Source organism: Hipposideros armiger, unplaced genomic scaffold (assembly GCF_001890085.2).
Source record: "Hipposideros armiger isolate ML-2016 unplaced genomic scaffold, ASM189008v1 scaffold_406, whole genome shotgun sequence".
In the NCBI taxonomy this organism is placed as follows: domain Eukaryota; kingdom Metazoa; phylum Chordata; class Mammalia; order Chiroptera; family Hipposideridae; genus Hipposideros; species Hipposideros armiger.
This window is the reverse complement of record NW_017731756.1, coordinates 1,090,776-1,098,741: the sequence shown is the minus strand read 5'-3', so window position 1 is coordinate 1,098,741 and position 7,966 is coordinate 1,090,776.

The window sequence follows — 7,966 nt, the reverse complement described above, 5'->3', positions numbered from 1 at the left end:
ACCAACTTCCCATAAGGATTGCCAGAACAGTGCCCTAACTGTCCCCACTACCTCCCATCCCCCGGCGTTTTGGCAACTGGTTCGCTAAAACTCAAATCTGATCCTGTCTCTTTCCTGCTAAAAAATTTCCCCCAAAACCACACTCCCTCCCCAAAAGAAACCCCCCAAAACAAAAAACACACTTGCTTCCTCCTGCCCACGGACTCAATTCCAGTTCCCCAGGGGAAGGTTGCTTCTGACTGGCCCCAGCCACTCTTCCAGACCCGTGTCCTTCATGTCTCTCCCCTGCGCCATTGCTGCTTAGCCTCTGGGGAGATGACGGTGATGCCATGTGGTGGGTGCCTGAGCCGGGGACAGAGGAGCATTGGGGATGAGAGGCTGTGGCTGGGACTGCCTAAGATGTGCAAGGAGATGACAGTAGTGCTGAGCCTTAAAGGAAGAAGGGTCGCCAGGTGACAAGAGAGCAGCCCCAAAGGTTTTTTTTAATTTCATTTTTTACTGACCTCCTCTTTCATCTAGAATAGCAATTCTCAACCACAGGATATTTGGCAATGCCTGGAAACATTTTGGGATTGTCATAGCTGGGAGTGGGGTGCTACTGGCATCTTGGTAGGTAGAAGCAATGGCGCACAGGAGAGTGCCTGTGTGTTACCCCCAAAGAACCATCCACCCAACATATCAATAGTGCTCACTTTGAGAAACCCTGACCTGCAACAAGCTCTGTGAGGGCAAGGGGAACTTCCTTCTCATTCTGGTCGCTGTTACAGCTCTCGCAGCCAGAACACGGCTGGATGCAAGAGATGCTCACTACACGTTGAACAAGCAGGCACATACTTAGCACTTGGTAGATTATTATTATTATAATTTCCTATGGGTTTGTATAGTTCCCTGCCTCAAGTTTTCAGAAAAGTTTCTGTCCTTCTCCTGGGCAGTGTGACACAGTGGGAAAAGTGCTGGACTTGGAGTCAAAAAAACTGTCTGAGCCCCAGCTCAGCTATTATGATCTGTGTGTCTCTGAGCAAGTCACTTAACCTCTCGAGATTTCATTTCCTCATCCATTGGATTGGAATAAAATTTACTTTTCTTTTTATCAGTCAGACTAGTGGGGTGAGCAATTCTGATAACATGTCAAAGTACTTGTAAGTACTGAATACCTTTAAATTATTGTCGTTATGTGGTGCCTCCTGCAAAATGGAAAAACAATTGATTGTACCATGGCTCACAATTTTATATTGGTTATGAGGAGTCACTTTTTTATAATCTGAGAGTGTTTCTATTTCTGCCCATATGGTACTCCTTCCTTAGACAAGCATTTTGAGAGAAGAAAAGGAGTAGACAGCCATTTAAAATACATTGCACATATCTCATATATTTCACTGAAAGCTTTTGCATTTCAAATTCAGATAATATGCTCAAAATACTAATACATTTTCTATCTTGAGTGATTTTCTTAGACATACACCAAGGTAACATAATTAAAGAAAAACTCAATAAAATAGAGATTGTAAAATAAAAAGAGGGGACTGTAAAACAAGGGTCTGGACTTTTAGCTGTTATCAAGAGTGCCTTTGGAGGCAAGGACCCCAGATGTTTGATTTGGACCCATGGGTTCTTACAAAACGATTGCACTCTCCTTATGAATGAAACATCAATAGACACAAGGCCAGAGATGCCAGCATGTGCTAATGTTGGCAAACGTGTGACTTAGAGACCAGAAATACTCAGTTTATAGTTTCCTTCATCGTTCAGGAAGCTGTTAGGAGCAAAGCCCGAGGGAGTCCATTCTGCCCTGCTGGCAATGAAGGGCCGCCCCTGACAGATGGACCGAGGGCCTTCGTTCGGCTAAAGATCTGCAGCAACAAAGGGTGCGTGGTATGGCCTGACCAGACACCTGAGACTCTGTCCCAGGGCAAGATTCACCCTTCTGGCTCAGTGAGGATTAAACCTGAAAGAGCCTTTAGAAAATTTGATATCAAATGAGTGTAAATATTATTTACTTAGCAACATAATTCATATCTTTATTTCTTTTTTTTGCTTCCTCTGCTGCTGCTGCTGGTTCTCCTCCTCCTCCTCCTCTTTCAGGGAGTTGTTACTCTTTCCTTGAGTCATCCACTTATTTATTTGTTTAACTATTATTTATTGAATCCTTACTTGTGCTAGGCAGTATTTTAAATCCCAAGGACCTTGTGGAAAACAGGACAGAAAATTACTCTGCCCTCGTGAGGCTTATCATCTAGAGACAACAAACTTATAAACAAACGAATAAACAGAATGTAAGTGTTCTGAAAAGAAGAGACCAATCAGGAACGGTGATGTTTGCTGGAGCTGAGGCTTGAGTGAGAAAGGCATCCAGTCTGTAATATGCTGGGCAAGGGGTACTCAGGGAGAGAGAGGGGCTGGAGTAGGAATCAGTTAGCAGGAAGCAGGCCCAGGGCCCGGAGCAGAGTGAGTGAGGGAGAGAAGGAAGGCAGGGGCTAAAGAGGTAAGCAGGGGCCAGATCATGTGGGGCATGTACCGCCGTGAAGTGGTGTGAATTTGTACATTATTTCAGAGAAACGGGAAGTTACTGAAGTGTTTTAAGTAGAGGAATGAGATGCTCTGATTTACCTTATGAAAAGCGAATGTATTATGGTGGTGGAGGGGGAAGCAGAGAGACTAGAAGGACTGTCACGTTGGAGCAGCAAGAGAGGGGGAGGATTGGGCCAGGGTGCTGGCCGGTGAGAAGGGAGCATGGGTTTCAAATAAAGTTTGACGAATAAAAACCTTGTCAATAGAATAGTCAACCATAACAGAAAGGGAAAATCAAGGATGTCTCCTGGGTTTTTAGCTGAAACAACGAGGTACAGAAATATGGAAGGCTGGGAGGCATATGTGTGTGCAAGTAACAATTGTGTCTTAGATGTGTGAAGTTTAGATGCCCATTAGATAGCTGAGTGGAGATGTCACTTTGGTAGTTCGATAAAAGTCTTGAGTATGGAGGAGAGGTCAGGGCCAGGAATGAAGATTTGAGGTTCATCAACATATAGATAGTATTCAAGGCCACAAGAATAGACCAGATAACCAAGGGAGAGATTTAGATAGAGGGGGCCCAAGAGAAAGCATAAGAATACTTCTGCACCTAGAAGGAGGAAATGGAAGAGGCACTGGTTGAAGTAAAAGCAGAAGAAGATTTCATGAAAGGTGACAAAAAAAAAAACTGTCTCAAAGAAGAATGTGTTCAAGGGTATCAAATGTAGAAGTAAATGCAAAGTGTTATGGGAACACTCAGGGCAAGGTTCCCTCTAGGGTATGTGGGACCTTGAACTTATATTTGTTGTGGGGCTTTGTCTATATGAGAAATTTGATTTAAAAATGTATAACAAATTTTTGGGCCTTTGTATAGTGATTTATCAGTGAAGATTTAGAATATGGGGTAGAAAGAGGTATTTATGTGTTTGTTTATTGGACAATTAGTGCATTTGAAGCTTCTTCATCTTGTGCCCTAGTGTGTCACCCCAAATCAATGTGTTACAACCATTGTGGAGGTGGTGGTCAGTACCATTCTTCCAAAACCCCATGAGAGAAATGCTGTACTGGTCGGAGGGCACACATACTAACCAGACTCTCCTGAGTGGGCCCCGGCATTGGGGTCTTGGATATTTGGAGCATCTGGTCAACCACACACATAGGGTAGAGGAAAGCACCCAAAAAGGTCCTGGTTCAGGACCAAATGGCACATCCCAGCCACTAGGGGGAGCTCCTAACATTTCAAGAAAGGTACTCTAAAGTGTGGGTCTAGGGTATGGGGTATGCTTTTCCCAGTAAAAGGGCAGTGCCAACTGAGGAAAGGGATGCTGAAGAAAGCATCATAGGAGTAACAACAGTATTGGATAATTATCATTTGCCAACATCTTTGTGCATTCTCACTTCTTTTTAATAATGCCTTGCATTCTAGTCCTACCTTCCCAAGGTAGCAACCAGGAGTCTTGCACCTGCAGACCCTCCTGCAGGTATGGGGCCATGACGTGTCTAGGTTCTGACCCAAAGTGAGTAGAAGGAAGGAAATAATAAAGATCAGAGTGGAAACAAACAAGATAAAGTCTAAAAAAGAAGACAATACAAAAGACCATTGAAACCTAGAACAGGTTCTTTGAAAAGATAAAGAAAAAAGAGAGAGGACCCAAATAAATAAAATCAGAAATGAAAGAGAAGTAACAATGACACCACAGAAATACAAAGGTTTATAAGATAATATTATGAACAACTATATACCTACAAATTGGACAATTGGGAAAAAAAATGAATAAATTCCTAGAAATATACAATTTTCCAAGACTGAATCAAGAAGAAACAGAAAATCTGAACAGACTGATTATTACAAACTAAATCGAAACAATAATAAAAAAAACTCCAACAAATAAATGTCCCAGACCAGTTGGCTTCACAGGTGAATTTTACTAAACACTCAAAGAAGAATTAGCACCTATCTTCTCAAACTATCTCAAAAAATTCAAAAGGAGGGAAAGCTCCTAAGCTCATATTATGAAGTCACCATTACCCTGATTTCTAAGACATTATGAAAAAAGAAAATTATAGGCCAATGTCTCTGATGAAAAAGCATGCAAAAATCCTCAACAATATTAGCAAACCAAATTCAGCAATACATTAAAAAAATCATACCCATGATCAAGTGGGATTTATTCTCAGGATGCAAGGGTGGTTCAATATCTGCAAATAAATTAATGTGACACACCACATAAACAAAATGAAGGGTAAAAATCATATGGTCATATCCATAGATGCAGAAAAAGGGTTTGACAAAATTCAGCATCCATTTATGATAAAAAACTCTCAGCAAAGTGGGAATAGAGGGAACATACATCAACATAATAAAGGCCAAATATGACAAACACACAACTAACATCATACTCAACAGGGAAAATCTAAAAGCGTTTTCCTTAAGATCAGGAACAAGACAAGTATGTTCACTTTCACCACTTTCATGCAACTTAATATTGAGAATCTTAGCCACAGCAATTAGATTAAAAAAAAAAGCATCCAAATTGGAAAGGAAGAAGTAAAACTGTCATTATTTGCAGATGACATGATATTGTATATTGAGATCCCTAAAGATTCCACCAGAAAACTATTAGAACTGATAAAAACATTCAGTAAAGTAGCAGGATATAAAATTAATATTCAGAAATTAGTTGCATTTTAATATACCAATAAAGAACTATCAGAAAGAGAAATTAAGGAAACAACCCTATTTATAACTGCATGAAAAATAAATAAAACACATAGGAGTAACTTTAATAAAGGAGGTAAAAAATATGAACTTGAAAAATTAGAAGCTGTTGATAAAAGAAATCGAAAGAGGCACAAAATAAGTGGAAAGATATCCTGTGTTCCTGTTAGGAAGAAGAATATTGTTAAAGTGTTCATATTATCTAAAGCAAACTACAGATTCAATGCAATCCCTCTCAAAATTCTAATGGCATTTTCCTCAGAAATAGAACAAACAATTCTAACATATGTAAGGAACCACAGAAGGCACTGAAGAGCCAAAGCAATCTTGAGGAAGAAGAAGAAAGCTGGAAGCATCATGACCCCTTATTACAAATTATATTACAAAGCGATCGTAATCAAAACAGTATGGTATTGGCTCTCAAAACAGCACATAGATCAATGGAACAGAATAGAGAACTCAGAAATAAACCAATGCATATATGGTTAATTAATTAATGATGAAGAAGTCAAGAATATACAATGGGGAAAGGACAGTCTCTTCAATAAATGGTGTTGGGCAAACTGAACAATTACATGCAAAAGAATGAAACTAGACCACTATCTTACACCACACAGAAAAATTAACTCAAAATGGATTAAAGACTTGTACATAAGACTTGAGACCACAAAACTCCTAGAAGAAAACATAGTGGGTAAGCTCCTTGACATTGTTCTTGGCAATGATTTTGGAATTGATACCAAAATGAAAGGCAACAAAAGCAAAAATAAACAAGTGGGGCTATATCAAACTAAAAAGCTTCTGCACAGCAAAGGAAACCATCAACAAAATTAAAGGCAACCTACTGAATGGGAGAAAATATTTGCAAATGAAATATCTGATACGGGGTTAATATCCAGAATATTTAAAGAACTCATTTAACTCAATAGCCAAAAACCAAACAATCCAATTAAAAAATGGCAGAGAATCTGAATAGACATTTTCCTAAAGAATGCACAGTTGCCAACAGGTACATGAAAGGTGTTCAACATCATTACTCATCAGGGAAATGCAGATAAAAACCACAATGAGATGCCACCTCATACCTGTGAGAAAGGCTATTATCAAAAGGACAAGAAATAACAAGTGTTGGTGAGGATGTAGGAAACAGGGAACGCTTGTGCAATGTTCGTGGGAAGGTAAATAGTTGCAGCCACTATGGAAAATAGCATGGAGGTTCCACGAAAGATTAAAAATAGAACTACCGGGCCGGCCGAGTGGCACGATGGTTAAGAGCTGGCTTGGGATGCCAGAGGGCCCCGGTTCGGATCCCACGTATGAGGGCCAGTGACACTGCCATCCACAGCTAAGATGCTCAACAACAGCTCAACCTGGAGCTGGGCTGCTGTGAGTCGCCTGCGATGGCGTAGGCTGCAGCCCCTGCTGCAGTGGGTTGCCATGGGCTACTGTGTGTAGCCAGCATCCAGCGTGAACGGCCAGCAGCCACAGTGAGCAGCCGTCCAGAAGCCGGCGACTGATCTGCCTCACCCGGGAAGAGCGCAATGATGGTGCCAACTTGGGCCAGTGAAGCAACGTCCTCCACAACTAGACTGAAGAACAAAATGACAGCAACTTGTCTGTTCTCCTTCCCCCAATTCCCCAGCACTGTTCCCATCCCCCCAATTCCCCAATAAAAATCTTAAAAAAAAAATAGAACTACCATATGATCCAACTATTCCATTTCTGGGCATTTATTCAAAGAAAATAAAAACATTAACTCAAAAAGATATATGCCCCCCATGTTCATTACAGCATTATTTACAATAAGCAAGATGTGGAAAGAAACTAAGTATCCATGGAAGGATGAATGTATAAAGTAAATGTGGTTTCTACAGGTGTGTGTGTGTGTGTGTGTGTGTGTGTGTGTGTGTGTGTGTGTGTGTGTTTACTATAAGGTACATTTTTCTGGAAAAGTGGCCAACCTTGCAAGAACTATTTTTGAGTATTTCTGTTGTTTCTTTTAATATCTACAAAGGGAACCTTATAAAACCTTGGCAATGGATGATTTACTTTTCATCTTAACACTGAAAAAAGTCTCCAATATTAAAAAGTCCGTAAAATTATGTAGACATGTAATATTGGTCCTACATTCAGAAAAATCATTAAAATAGTAGGAGGGGGTATATTAATTAGGAGTTTCAGTTCAAGCAACGAAAACTCACTGAATGATTTAAATAGGACAAAAAATTATTAATATGGTATATAAAAATTTTCTAGGAGGGTCGGAGAACCAGATTGGATGCTATACCAACATAAATACAATATTCAAAACCCGTGAATTCCATTGTGGGTGGTGTCCAATATGACAGCTACTAGCTACATGTGGATATTGAGCTCGTAAAATGTGGCCTGCCTGAGATGTATAAAGTTGAGAAACGTAAAATTCACACTGGATTTCAAAGACTAAACACTGTAAAAAAGAATATGAAATATCTCACTAATGTTTTTATAACATTGATTACATGTTGAAATGATAATATTCATATATTCTGGATTAAATAAAAATATATATGTACCATTTACACAATGGAGTATTACTCAGCTATAAAGAAGAAGGAAATCGTACTATTTGTAATGATATGGATTGAACTAGAGAACATTATGCTAAGTGAAATAAGTCAGTCAGAGAAAGACAAATACCATATGATCTCACTTATATGTGGAATGTAGATGACTGGATTAAGAAACTTTGGTACATTT